The sequence below is a fragment of the Lampris incognitus genome, chromosome 16 (genome assembly GCF_029633865.1).
Source record: "Lampris incognitus isolate fLamInc1 chromosome 16, fLamInc1.hap2, whole genome shotgun sequence".
NCBI lineage: Eukaryota > Metazoa > Chordata > Actinopteri > Lampriformes > Lampridae > Lampris > Lampris incognitus.
In genome coordinates this window covers 41364983-41379575 of record NC_079226.1, presented here as the reverse complement: position 1 = coordinate 41379575, position 14593 = coordinate 41364983, and the positions used below count along the sequence as shown (strand labels likewise).

Sequence of the window (14593 nt, the reverse complement as noted above, 5' to 3'; positions counted from 1 at the left end):
CAATGAACTATCTACAAGTATTTGAAACGCCAGAAGTCAGCAAACCAATTTAAATCTTGGGAGAAGCCAAATTCCCACTGAGCTGGACAATGAAGTCAATCACATCAAATCTGCTAGCTTTCTGTTTGAATTTGCTTTGCTTTCTTAAATCCATTCTTGTTACCAACATCACTGAATGACAGAAATCAGGATCCCCATAGAATTAAACATATCCTTTCAACACCCAGGCCACAATTAATTTCACACACTGTCTTTTTGGTATAAATTTATATGGTCAACATGCATGACAGGGTTCCAATAAGAATGACCATTATCACCATGCATGATATACACAAGGTGTTATTGCTATTGTATGTCACCTGGTTCATATCCCCATGCTTACATTTTTGATTGAGAAGTGTTTTATTTCAAATCAATTCAAAATCAAATCAATTTTATTTGTATAGCCCAATATCACAAATTACAAATGTGCCTGCCCAATATTATTTCACTAAGCAGACACAGCAGCAGATCCTGTAAGTCCAGTAAGATGTGCGGTGGGGCAACAGTGGATGAGACTTGTCGGTCCAGCACATCCCACAGACGCTCAATGCGATTGAGATCTCGGGAATTTGGAGACCAAGGCAACACCTTGAAATCTTTGTCATGTTACTTAAAACCTCCCTCAACAATTTTTGCAGTGTGGCAGGGCGCATTATCCTGCTGAAAGAGGCCGCTGCCATCAGGGAATACCGTTGTCAGGAAGGGGTGATCTTGGTCTGTAACAATCTTAAGGTAGGTGGTAGGTGTCAAATAACATCCACATGAATGCCAGGACCCAAGGTTTCCCAGCAGAACATTGCCCAGAGCATCACACTGCCTCCGCTGGCTTGCCTTCTTCCCATAGTGCATCTTGGTGGCATCTCTTCCCCGGGTAAACGACACACACGCACCCGGCTATCCACATGATGTAACAGGCAGTGTGATTCATCAATCAGGTCACCTTCTTCCATTGCTCCACGGTCCAGTTCTGACGCTCACATGCCCATTGTAGGTGCTTTTGGCGGTGGACAGGGGTGAGCATTGGTGCTCTGACTGGTCTGCGGCTACACAGCCGTACATGCAGCAAGCTGTGATGCACTGTGTGTTCTGACACCTGTCTAGCATAGCCAGCATTACCTTTTTCAGCAATTTGAGCAACAGTAGCTCTACTGTGGGATCAAACCAGACGGGCTAGCCTTTGCTCCCCACACGCATCAGTCAGCCTTGGGCGCCCATGACCCTTTCACTGGTTCACCAGTTGTCCTTCCTTGGACCACTTTTGGTAGGTACTGACCACTGCATACTGGGAACACCCCACAAGACCTGCCATTTTTGAGATGTTCTGACCCAGTCGGCTAGCCATCACAATTTGGCCCTCGTCAAAGTTGCTCAGATCCTTGCGCTTGCCCATTTTTCCTGCTTCCAACACATCAACTTCAAGAACTGACTGTTGACTGGCTGCCTATATCCCACCCCATAACAAGTGCCATTGTAACGAGATAATCAATGTTATTCACTTACCTGTCGGTGGTTTTAATGTTTTGGCTAATTGGTGTACACGCACATACAGACAGAACAGCCAGTGTTTTTCCAGCCATGATAAGAATTTTGCTCACCGCCCAAGTCAATTGAATGGGAAATATGGAAAAAAAGTTTTTAACATGCAGGTAAAGAAACCTACCTAATACAAGTTTTGCCTGTCAGTTTGTGGATGCGCAGCCTCCTAGGTGGACTCTCTCACAAATGCAACCATGCCTAATATGAACTTGCACTTTCCAAAAAGAAAAGGTTAACTATGAGACAAATTATTCGAACCCTAACAATAAAGCTGACATGCGCGACTCACATCTACGGTTGACTCAGATCAGGCAGTGACAAGAATATGCGTCGCTTCCCATTTTGACTGCAACCTAGAGGAAGTTGTTCCTTTACAATGTTCACATTTTTTTTGTGGATTATCAAAATTCTTTATTAACATCTAATCATGTCACTGCCCAATCTGAGTCAACCGTAGTCACGCATGGGTGAGCATAAACGGTTTACTCAGCTTTATTATATTATGACAATAAACACAGTTTATTGGTTTTGGTTCATCCGGTGTTCTGCCAGTTCTCCTGCTGACTTGTGAAATACAATCGACTTCTTGTTTACTTTCAAGACTCACACCCGGAAGCATAATGTTTTCTCTACACCAAGCTCAGGGACTTAGGACTTAACCCTAGCCTGTGCAGCTGCATCCTTCACTTCCTGTCGAGCCGACGCCAGGTGGTGAGGATGGGCTCCAACACCTCTGCTCCTCAACACAGGAGGCCCCCAGGGCTGCGTCCTGACTCCTGAGTCCCCTCCTCTACTTCCTGTACACCCATGACTGCGTGGGCACACATAGCTCCAACTAGGTGATACAGTTTGCTGATGACACGACGGTGATGGGCCTGATCACCGACGATGACGAGACGGCGTCCAGGAGAGAGGTCAACAATCTGACAAAGTGGTGCCAGAAGAACAACTTCTCTCTCAACGTCGACAAAACCAAGGAGCTGAATGTGGACTACAGGGAGAGAGGGGGGAGGCTGGACCCCATCACCATCAATGGGACTGCTGTAGAGAGAGTCAAGAGCTTCAAGTTCCTCTGTGTCCACATTACTGAGGACCTCACCTGGTGGTGAAAAAGGCACAGCAATGTCTCTTTCACCTCAGGCGACTGAAGAAGTTCAGCATGGAGTCCAGGATTCTACGGGCCTTCTACAGAGGCACAACCGAGAGCGTCCTGACTGGATGCATCACCGCCTGGCATAGGAACTGTACTGCCCACAACCGCAAAACCCTGCAGAAACAAATGCAACCATGCCTAATATGAACTTGCACTTTCCAAAAAGAAAAGGTTAACTATGAGACAAATTATTCGAACCCTAACAATAAAGCTGACATGCGCGACTCACATCTACGGTTGACTCAGATCAGGCAGTGACAAGAATATGCGTCGCTTCCCATTTTGACTGCAACCTAGAGGAAGTTGTTCCTTTACAATGTTCACATTTTTTTTGTGGATTATCAAAATTCTTTATTAACATCTAATCATGTCACTGCCCAATCTGAGTCAACCGTAGTCACGCATGGGTGAGCATAAACGGTTTACTCAGCTTTATTATATTATGACAATAAACACAGTTTATTGGTTTTGGTTCATCCGGTGTTCTGCCAGTTCTCCTGCTGACTTGTGAAATACAATCGACTTCTTGTTTACTTTCAAGACTCACACCCGGAAGCATAATGTTTTCTCTACACCAAGCTCAGGGACTTAGGACTTAACCCTAGCCTGTGCAGCTGCATCCTTCACTTCCTGTCGAGCCGACGCCAGGTGGTGAGGATGGGCTCCAACACCTCTGCTCCTCAACACAGGAGGCCCCCAGGGCTGCGTCCTGACTCCTGAGTCCCCTCCTCTACTTCCTGTACACCCATGACTGCGTGGGCACACATAGCTCCAACTAGGTGATACAGTTTGCTGATGACACGACGGTGATGGGCCTGATCACCGACGATGACGAGACGGCGTCCAGGAGAGAGGTCAACAATCTGACAAAGTGGTGCCAGAAGAACAACTTCTCTCTCAACGTCGACAAAACCAAGGAGCTGAATGTGGACTACAGGGAGAGAGGGGGGAGGCTGGACCCCATCACCATCAATGGGACTGCTGTAGAGAGAGTCAAGAGCTTCAAGTTCCTCTGTGTCCACATTACTGAGGACCTCACCTGGTGGTGAAAAAGGCACAGCAATGTCTCTTTCACCTCAGGCGACTGAAGAAGTTCAGCATGGAGTCCAGGATTCTACGGGCCTTCTACAGAGGCACAACCGAGAGCGTCCTGACTGGATGCATCACCGCCTGGCATAGGAACTGTACTGCCCACAACCGCAAAACCCTGCAGAGGGTTGTGTGGACGGCCCAGGACTTCAGTGAATGTGAGTTTCCCTCCATCCAAGACATATGCAATGGACACTGTCAGCAAAACCTGCAAGATTATCAAAGACCCCGCCCCCCCTGCTATGGTCTGTTCCAGCTGCTACCATCAGGCAAGCGGTACTGCAGCCTCAAAGCCTGGACCAGTAGGCTCCAGAACAGCTTTTTCCACCAAGCAACCAGGCTTTTGAACAACAAACATTAAAGACACCAAGCCTGGTGCCGGACTGACTAGTACTGACCTATAGTCTGCAGCGGATCATCAGTTTATGCAAAGATGCATAAACTGCACCTACACACATGTATGCACATTTATCAAGGCAGAGCCTACACACACACACACACAGAACCTTACACACACCACACACTATTTATTATTATTACTGCTTTTGGTTTGTTGTTGTGATTTTATTGGTCTTGTTGCTGCAGTGTTGAGCAGCTGAAACATAAGAACTTTACTCTCTTGTACTTACAGACATAACAATAAAGGATCAATCAATCAAGTTGCATTTTATACAGCGCTTTTCTGGCTGCAATAGCTTGGATCTCGATGCTGTCGCTTCCCGTTCTCGGTCAACCATAGATGGGAGTCGCGCATTCGAAAGCATGCACACGGTTGACTCAGATCGGGCAGCAACAGAGGGGGCGGCGTTGGTTGAGCGAGCTAGAGGGTGGAACAAGACAGGGGGCGGCGTTGGTTGAGCGAGCTAGAGGGTGGAGCAAGAGAGGGAGCGGCGTTGGTTGAGCGAGCTAGAGGGTGGAGCAAGACAGGGAGCGGCGTTGGTTGAGCGAGCTAGAGGGTGGAGCAAGAGAGGGGGCGGCGTTGGTTGAGTGAGCTAGAGGGTGGAGCAAGAGAGGGAGCGGCGTTGGTTGAGCGAGCTAGAGGGTGGAGCAAGACAGGGAGCGTCGTTGGTTGAGCGAGCTAGAGGGTGGAACAAGACAGGGGGCAGCGTTGGTTGAGCGAGCTAGAGGGTGGAGCGAGAGAGGGGGCGGCGTTGGTTGAGCGAGCTAGAGGGTGGAGCAAGAGAGGGGGCGGCGTTGGTTGAGCGAGCTAGAGGGTGGAGCAAGAGAGGGGGCGGCGTTGGTTGAGCGAGCTAGAGGGTGGAGCAAGAGAGGGAGCGGCGTTGGTTGAGCGAGCTAGAGGGTGGAGCAATAGAGGGAGTGGCGGTAGCAAGAACAAGCCTTTTTCAAAGCATTTGAATCACCGCAACCAAGCGAGCTTCTTGATTATACAGTCACAACTGTGCAAACAAACAAACAAACAAACAAACAAACAAATAAATGCAGGCTGATGGGCCCAGGAGTACGTGAGATTAGCCAGGGACGGACAGTCATTGTCCCCGCCCGGCAGGGACAATGACTCGGTCAGGCTGTGTACATGACTTTCCATCACCTATGACCTTTCTATTGCACTGGCTGAGCGGTTCGTCTCCAACAACATACGATAAGTGTAGGCCGGCCAGTCCTGCGAGCTTTTCCAGGAAGTGGCCCAGCACTGCAAGGGACCATTTACAATGCTGGATTTCATGTAGTCTCTTTGTTTTTACTTTACTTTACTTTACTGACATTTTCTATTTCACATACGCAGTTTAAATAACAGTTAAACTGGACTTGTTGAAAAATGCTCCTGTTCCATGACTTCCATTTACGACTCATTTAGATTGTTTCAGAATACAGGGGGGACAGGGGGACATTTCAGAACACAGGGGGGACAGAGAGGACATTTCAGAATGCATACTGACAGGGGGACAATTCAGAATACAGGGGGGACATTTCAGAATACAGGGCTGACAAGGCGGACATTTCAGAATACAGGGCTGACAGGGGGACATTTCAGAATACAGGGGGGACATTTCAGAATACAGGGGGGACAGGGGGAACATTTCAGAATACAGGGGGGACAGGGGGGACATTTCAGAATACAGGGGGACAGGGGGGACATTTCAGAAAACAGGGCTGACAGGGGGGACATTTCACAACACAGGGGGGACAGGGGGGACATTTCAGAACACAGGGCTGACGGGGGGACATTTCAGAATACAGGGGGGACAGGGGGGACATTTCAGAACACAGGGCTGACGGGGGGACATTTCAGAATACAGGGGGGACAGGGGGGACATTTCAGAATACAGGGCTGACGGGGGGACATTTCAGAATACAGGGGGGACAGGGGAGACATTTCAGAACACAGGGGGAGCAGGGGGGACATTTCAGAATACAGGGGGAGCAGGGGGGACATTTCAGAACACAGGGCTGACAGGGGGGGGGGCATGTGCCAGCTTTATTCAGAGCAGTTGGGTTTTACAAGGTTTCCACGAGCATGTGGGTGTGTACGCTGTGAAAGCTGTGGACTTGTTAGCCTTAATTAGCACACGCCTTGTTATACCTAATGACCTAATGACCTGTCCAACATTCATCCTTGTTTACTGTTTCAGCGTACACATCACTTTCATTAATTACAAGTATCTTTTAAGATACTTTGAAAACATTTCTCCATCAAATACTCATGTTATGGAAGCTGAGCACAGCTTTACGAGTCTTTTATAGAGTGAAGAGCCGTGGACGCAGTTCAAGAAGAGATTTTTTTTTTGTGGGATTTTCATCCTTTTTTCTCCCCAATTGTATCCTTGGACCAATTCCCCCACTCTTCCGAGCCGTCCCGGTCGCTGCTCCACCCCCCCCCCTGCTGCTCCGGGGAGGGCTGCAGACTACCACATGCCTCCTCCCATACATGTGGAGTCACCAGCCGCTTTTTTTCACCTGACAGGAGTTTCACCGGGGGAATGTAGCGCGTGAGGGGATCACGCTATTCCCCCTCCCCCCTGAACAGGCGCCCCGGCCGACCAGAGGAGGCCACCCACATTCGGCTTCCCACCCGCAGACACGGCCAATCGTGTCTGTGGGGACGCCCAACCAATCCGGCGGTAACACGGGGATTCAAACTGGCGATCCCCATGTTGGCAGGCAACGGAAGAGACCGCTACGCTACCCGGATGCCCTCAAAAAGAGAATATTCAACAGATATTTGAAAAAGAGGCCTACTCCTCTGGGTTGGAAACTCAAACCATTGTCTGTGGTGCATCTGTGTGTTGTTGACAAGGTGCCAGCTGAAGTACAGAACTACCCAGAGGAGGAGCGAGCGACAATGTCTACTCTGCAACCCATGATGGAGTAACAAGAGCACTTTTCCGGAGAGCTGCTGGAGCAGCAAACTCAGAACTTTAAGTCTTGTGCTGAAATGATCTCAGATGGTGTGCATAAGGGAGTGGACAGTGCGGTTAAACAGATACAGGAACTCGAGACTAGTCCAGACTAGTCTAGTCCATTGCTAAGTGAGAATGGAAAAAAAAAACAACTGGAAGAGGATCTGACAAACTCTGTCGAGACCCTTGATGGGATTGAGAAAAAGATCGAGTATTTGGACAAGCAATCCTGGCGGGGCAATATCGTTATTGGCGGTGTCCGTCCGCGAGGAAAACGGTGAAAACTGGGAAATGCCAAAAAACTCCTACGCCACAGGACAAGCAGAAGATACAATCGCAGGCCAAAACAACTTAACGGAGCGCGGATTTACATCAGTGAAGACTACTCTGGCCTTATCACGAAGGAAAAGGACGAGTTGATGCCTGAGCTGCATGCCGCCCGGGAGAGGGGTGGTTCTGCAGTGCCGAGATATGACACACTGATCGTTACACACACAAAAGGTTCCTGAACTATGCACGTCCCACTGTATGACCAAGGCAACTCCTCATCCCAAATGACGACATTGAGCCCTTAAAGCCCTTGAACAAGGGCTTGGTAACTGCACATGTTAACATTTGTAGCATAAGGAATCAGATACAGGACTTGAGTAATCTGGAGCTTGCTAATTAGAGTCATATATGGGCAGTATTTGAGACTTGTTTAGATGCATCCATTCAAAACTCTGAGTTATCGGTTAATGGTTGCTCCCTCTTTAGGAGGGACAGACGTATACATGGCGGTGGCGGTTGCAATTTTTGCATAACAGCCATCTTCATGTTAAACTACGTTCTAATTTCATGCTGGATGATGCAGAATCATGGTGGGTTCAAGTACATCGACCCCACCTGAAACCAACAGCGGTGGGCTGCTGCTACAGACCTGCTGATGCTGACTAGCTGACTCAGTTATGTGATGGGACTGACACAGTCTCTGACGTGAACAGTGAAACATATTTGCTTGGAGATATGAATATAGAAGTGGTAGCCAGTTACTGCCCAAGGAAGAAAAAACTATTATCATTAATAGTAGCGCTTGTAATTTATCACACGTTTTTCCTTAACAACAAGAGTTTTCACTAATCAAGCAGGCCATACTTCCTTTACATGTATTGATCATATATATATATATATATATATATATATATATATATATATATATATATATAAATATATATATATGTCCCTGGGTTATGCTCAAATACACTGTACCAGTAGGTTTTAGTGACCACAATATCATTGCTCTCAGTAGAAAGGCTAAAATTCCTAAAGCAAGAGCCAAAGTTGTAAACAGAAGGTAGGGCTGGGCAATTATCAATATATCGATGTCATACCACGATATCGTAATATCATGATATGACATGAACGTCGTCTTCCCCTGGTTTTAAAGGCTGCATTACAATGAAGCGATTCAATTTTCTGAACTTATTTAGACTGTTCCAGCTGTTATATTATTTATCTCTACCTGTTGGGACATCATATCTACATTACTAATGAGTGTTTTTCAAAAATGTCATTGTGTAGGGGCGTCCGGGTGGCGTGCCGGTCTATTCCGTTGCCTACCAACACGGGGATCGCCAGTTCGAATCCCCATGTTACCGCCGGCTTGGTCGGGCGTCCCTACAGACACAATTGGCCATGTCTGCAGGTGGGAAGCTGGATGTGGGTGTGTGTCCTGGTCGCTAGACTAGCGCCTCCTCTGGTCGGTTGGGGCGTCTGTTCGATGGGGGGGGAGCTTGGGGTAATAGCGTGATCCTCCCATGCGCTACGTCCCCCTGGCGAAACTCCTCACTGTCAGGTGAAAAGAAGCGGCTGGTGACTCCACATGTAGGGGAGGAGACATGTGGAGTCAGAAGAGTGGGGTAGTTGGCCAAGTACAATTGGAGAAAAAAATTTCATTGTGTAAATATTTTGTGAGAGCACCAATAGTCATCTCTACAATATTGTCAAAATATCGATATAGAGGTATTTGGTCAAAAATATCAGGACATTTGATTTTGTCCATATTGTCCAGCCTTAATAGATGGTCATAAAAAAGACTTGCTAATGATCACTTAGTGGAGGATGTTAGAAGTATTGAACGGAATGGCGTGTACAGTGCTGACGACACTGGGGTTTTCTTAACTGCTTTAATGAATATATTTGAATAAATCCTTAATAGACATGCACCTATGAAAAAGTTCACAGCTAAATGGAAAACAGCCCAATGGATTGATTTACCTCTGAAGAAGGTAGTTAAACAGAGGGGTGCAGCTAAATTGGTGGCAGTAATATCGGGTTTATTGGAGGACAGCTTAAAATACTGTAAACTGAGAAACCAAATGACTAAATCAGACAAAAATCAGAAGAGAACATATCATATGCAAAGAACTGGCAGTATTAAACATGATGGAAGGAAATCATGGGGGGGGGCAGAAATACACATGTGCCTCTTTTGTTGAATCAGATGGTATGGTTTTAACTAAGCCTCAAGATTAACTATTTTAACAAATTCTTTATCAATAAGGTGAACAATCTGAGGCAGAGCCTAGGTGGTACTGACTCCATCCCTTGTGAGCTGATAAGTAATGAAATCATGAATAGTACAAATTGTATTTTTCAATTCAACGGTATAGAGGCTAGAGATGGTAAGATTTTGAAGAGTCTGCAGACTCTTCCTGAATAACGCAGTGCAGGCACAGACAATCTTGACAGCAAGGCGCTAAACATCGCTGCTGATTAGATTTCAGAGCCCTTGAGTCACACATTAATAGATAATATTAATATATTAATAGATGTCTGCTATGTGGGGGTGTATCCGAGACTGTAGAAGGAGGGAAGCCACTTTATTTTATCACTGGCATCTTACAACAACTGTGTTCTCTGCATTTAACCCATCCTATTGCATAGGAGCAGTGGGCAGATGCAGCGCCCGGGGACCAACTCCACTCCTTCTTTCCATCGCCTTGCTCAGGGGCACAGACAGGAGTATTAACCCTAACATGCATGTCTTTTTTTTACGGTGGGAGGAAACCGGAGCACCCGGAGGAAACCCATGCAGACACGGGGAGAACATGCAAACTCCACACAGAAAGGACCTGGGACGGCCTGGGGTTCGAACGCAGGACCTTCTTGCTGTGAGGAAACGGTGCCAACTACTGGGCCACCGTGCATTCCAAAAATCATGCAACAATCATTCTATTGCTTAAGGATCATAAGTTATGTATCAGTGGGCCTAAGAGTAGACCTATAAGTATTCTTCCTGTGATTAGAAAGGTTATAGATATGATTATTCATGTTCAGATCCAAGATTACTTTAACAATAACAGCTTGACTACCAAATATCAACATGCATACAGAAAGGGTTATTCGACTTGTACAGCACCTTATACGACTGGTTGAGGGAGACTGATGAGTCAAAAATACCAAAGCAGTTATGTTCAGTTTCAATGTCACGTTTGACGTCATTGATCATGATATTTTAGTCGAAAAGCTCACATGTTATGGTTTTAACCCATCTGCAAAGACCTTGATGAAGCGTTATCTTTCCTCTAGAACAAAGAAGGTCTTTTACAAGGGTAATCTATCAAATTGTACTCGTTTAGCATCTGGTATACCTCAAAGAAGTTGTCTGAGACCACTCCTGTTTTCAATTTTTATTAATGACTTGCCCTCTGCTGTGAAGAATGCAGGTCTAACAATATATGCTGACTATTCCACTGTATATTATGCAGCAACCATATGCCATGAATTAAATCAAGTTGTGTCTAACGACTTGAAATAGTATATGACTGGATCCAAACAAATAAATTAGCCTTAAACATATCCAAAACTAAAGGTATTGTCTTTGGGTCATGACACAAATTGGTTTCCAAACCTAAACTGGAGCTATCCATATCTGGCCAACCCATACAAAAAGTGGAAAAAGCTAAATTGCTGGGCCTAGTCCCTGACAGTCACCAAGCACATTAATACAGCTGTTAGAAAAAATGGGCCGAGGCATTGCAGCCACAAGAAAGTGTTCTCCCTTCGTACAATCAAACTCACTCGGTCAAGTTTCTAAATCATTAATATGGTGCCAACTGGACTGCATCCAAAACAAATCTTGCAAATTTACAAGTCGCACAAAACGGGGCGGCTCAACTTGTTCGGGGCTACTCTATTAGAACTAACACCAAAAAGTTGCACTCCAGCCTGTCATGGCTCACCATTGAGCAAAGGATTTCAAGCACGGCCACATTTATCAGCTGTACCATTAACTCAAAGATGCCAACATTTTTATTCAACCAAAGAGTTTATTGCAGTTACACACATAACAACAACACCAGATTTGCCAGTAACGGTCATATTATGGTACCAAGCCCAAGAACTAACTCATGGAAAAAAAACAAAGCCATAACAAACTGGAATAATTTCCCCTTACTATCTGCCAAATAAAAAAAACCAAATTAACCTTTAAAAGAACATGCAGAGGCATCTTTTGGCATGCAGATGACAGACTGAATAGTAGGAGGCATAACGCTGCTAGTTTTCAATATTTGTGTTCCACTTCACAGGAGTTGTATAATTCCCATTCTTTTTAAACATCATCTATATATGGATTTCTAATTGGTATTCTACCTAAATGTAAGTTCAGTGCTGTCTGGCTTTGAATTGTATGTGAATGCATTTTTTTAATTTCATATCAATGTAAGCTTTTGCATTGTTATATGAATGTATATTGATGTAATTTAATGTATGTTAATGCAATTTAATGTTTAAGATGTAATGCACTATGTACCATTTTGACCGGGATGACTACTGCCAGCCAAAGAAGCTGGTTCAACCCCCTCTGGCTGTTACCCCTCTCTTTCTCTCCTTGTCCTCTTCAATTTCTAGGAGCTCTTCATCCATATACTCCGGCTCAAATAAATATGGGCAGCTTTCCAATTCAAATACCTCATCCGCACTGTCGAAATCAGCTAAATATTCAACCATGACTTTGGAAATAAAATATTAACCGCAGTCCCTCTATGTCTCAGACTATGCTACCTCAAATGAATGGTCAGCTCTGATAAGAGTTGGCGTGATATCTTCTTTTGTAAACTTCCCAAACCACAACGCCACGCGCAAATAGTAGTAGCAGTAAAAAGGATGTTGCAACAGAAGAAGTGAAATGTAAAGAAAAAGGTCTACCTCTGTAGGGATCCTTCCCATAATGTTGTCAGACACTTATGATAACAATCTGAGCCTGGAAGTGGCAAAAACAAGCACTTTTAATGGACATACCTTGACAGGCACCATTGCCCCCAATGATTACGTTGCATCCCATTTCGCGGCTGCCAGCTGAAGCGTTTTCACTCAATACTGGAACCAATTCCAAAAAAATAACGTGCCTTTTCCTCATTTAGACCCCAAATGATGGAAAAACAGAGCAAGGTTTAAAAATACTGGAATTCCACTTTAATTGTAGACAACCCAACAGAGCCAGTAGGAGGAGCCAAACAGCACCAATTAAAGGGACAGTATAGTATGTTTGGTAACACTTTAGTATGGGGAACATATTCTAAGTAAAAAAAACTTAATTACTAGTGAATTAGTAATGATCAAGATGTCACTTTAGTATGGGGAACATATTCTAAGTAACAAAAACTTAATTTACAGTAATTTAACACTATGAACACTTGTAGTTTTGTGTTTTGTTATGTAAGAACAGACCATATTCATTAAGTGTTAGTAAGGGAGAATAACTCTTCTTGTGGTACTACCACCTTATAAAGGCCATACTAAGCAAAGCATATTGAGATGGTACTACTAATAAGCAATACTTCTGAGGTTATAGAGGGAAAACTCATAGTTAATGGCTTACTGGTTGTATAATAAGGCCATGCAGAATACGGCATTAATAAGTGCTTAATAAAGACCAATGAAGAGCCAATATGTTGCTAATTTGCATGCTAATACGCACCTAATTAATGGTGTATATGTCCCCCATGCTAAAGTGTTACCGTATGTTTCTATGGCTATGTGTATGTGCGTGTGTGAAATGCTTGAGAAACAGAACAAGATGGGCATCGACTTAAAGCTGGACACAGTGGGCATCAGGGTTTTACAATGAAATGAACAGGAGCCAGCTGCTTGACTTGAATCAGCCAGCCCCGGTGTGCAGTGGCGGTCAAGGCCGGTGAAACCCTCATTTGTTACCACAGAAAGCTGAATCGAGCTCATTCTGGACACAACATTTAGCGAGAGAAACGTTTCATCACTCATCTAAGCGACGTATTCAGCCTCAACTTACACTCACCGGCCACTTTATTAGGCACACCTGTCCAACTGCTCATTAACGCAAATTTCTAATCAGCCAATCACATGGCAGCAACTCAATGCATTTAGGCATGTAGACATGGTCAAGACGATCTGCTGCAGTTCAAACCGAGCATCAGAATGGGGAAGAAAGGTGATTTAAGTGACTTTGAACGTGGCATGGTTGTTGGTGCCAGACGGGCTGGTCTGAGTATTTCAGAAACTGCTGATCTACTGGGATTTTCACGCACAACCATCTCTAGGGTTTACAGAGAATGGTCCGAAAAAGAGAAAATATCCAGTGAGCGGCAGTTCTGTGGGCGAAAATGCCTTGTTGATGCCAGAGGTCAGAGGAGAATGGCCAGACTGGTTCGAGCTGACAGAAAGGCAACAGCAACTCAAATAACCACTCATTACAACCGAGGTATGCAGAAGAGCATCTCTGAACGCACAACACGTCGAACCTTGAGGCAGATGGGCTACAGCAGCAGAAGACCACACCGGGTGCCACTCCTGTCAGCTAAGAACAGGAAACTGAGGCTACAATTCGCACAGGCTCACCAAAATTGGACAATAGAAGATTGGAAAAACGTTGCCTGGTCTGATGAGTCTCGATTTCTGCTGCGACATTAGGATGGTAGGGTCAGAATATGGCGTCAACAACATGAAAGAATGGATCCATCCTGCCTTGTATCAACGGTTCAGGCTGGTGGTGGTGGTGTAATGGTGTTGGGGATATCTTCTTGGCACACTTTGGGCCCATTAGTACCAATTGAGCATCGTGTCAACGCCACAGCCTACCTTAGTATTGTTGCTGACCATGTCCATCCCTTTATGACCACAGTGTTCCCATCTTCTGATGGCTACTTCCAGCAGGATAACGTGCCATGTCATTTCTGATGGCAACTTCCAGCAGGATAACGCGCCATGTCATAAAGCTCGAATCATCTCAGACTGGTTTCTTGAACATGACAATGAGTTCACTGTACTCAAATGGCCTCCACAGTCACCAGATCTCAATCCAATAGAGCACCTTTGGGATGTGGTGGACCGGGAGATTCCCATCATGGATGTGCAGCCGACAAATCTGCAGCAACTGCGTGATGCTATCATGTCA

General features: G+C 45.4%; 1 protein-coding gene across 1 annotated transcript in view; it reads right to left on the bottom strand.

Annotated features, from left to right (window-relative positions):
- Positions 1–14593, bottom strand: part of crim1 (cysteine rich transmembrane BMP regulator 1 (chordin-like)) — a 221800-nt gene that overhangs the window by 184445 nt on the left and 22762 nt on the right. The gene's annotated exons all lie outside the window — the stretch shown is intronic.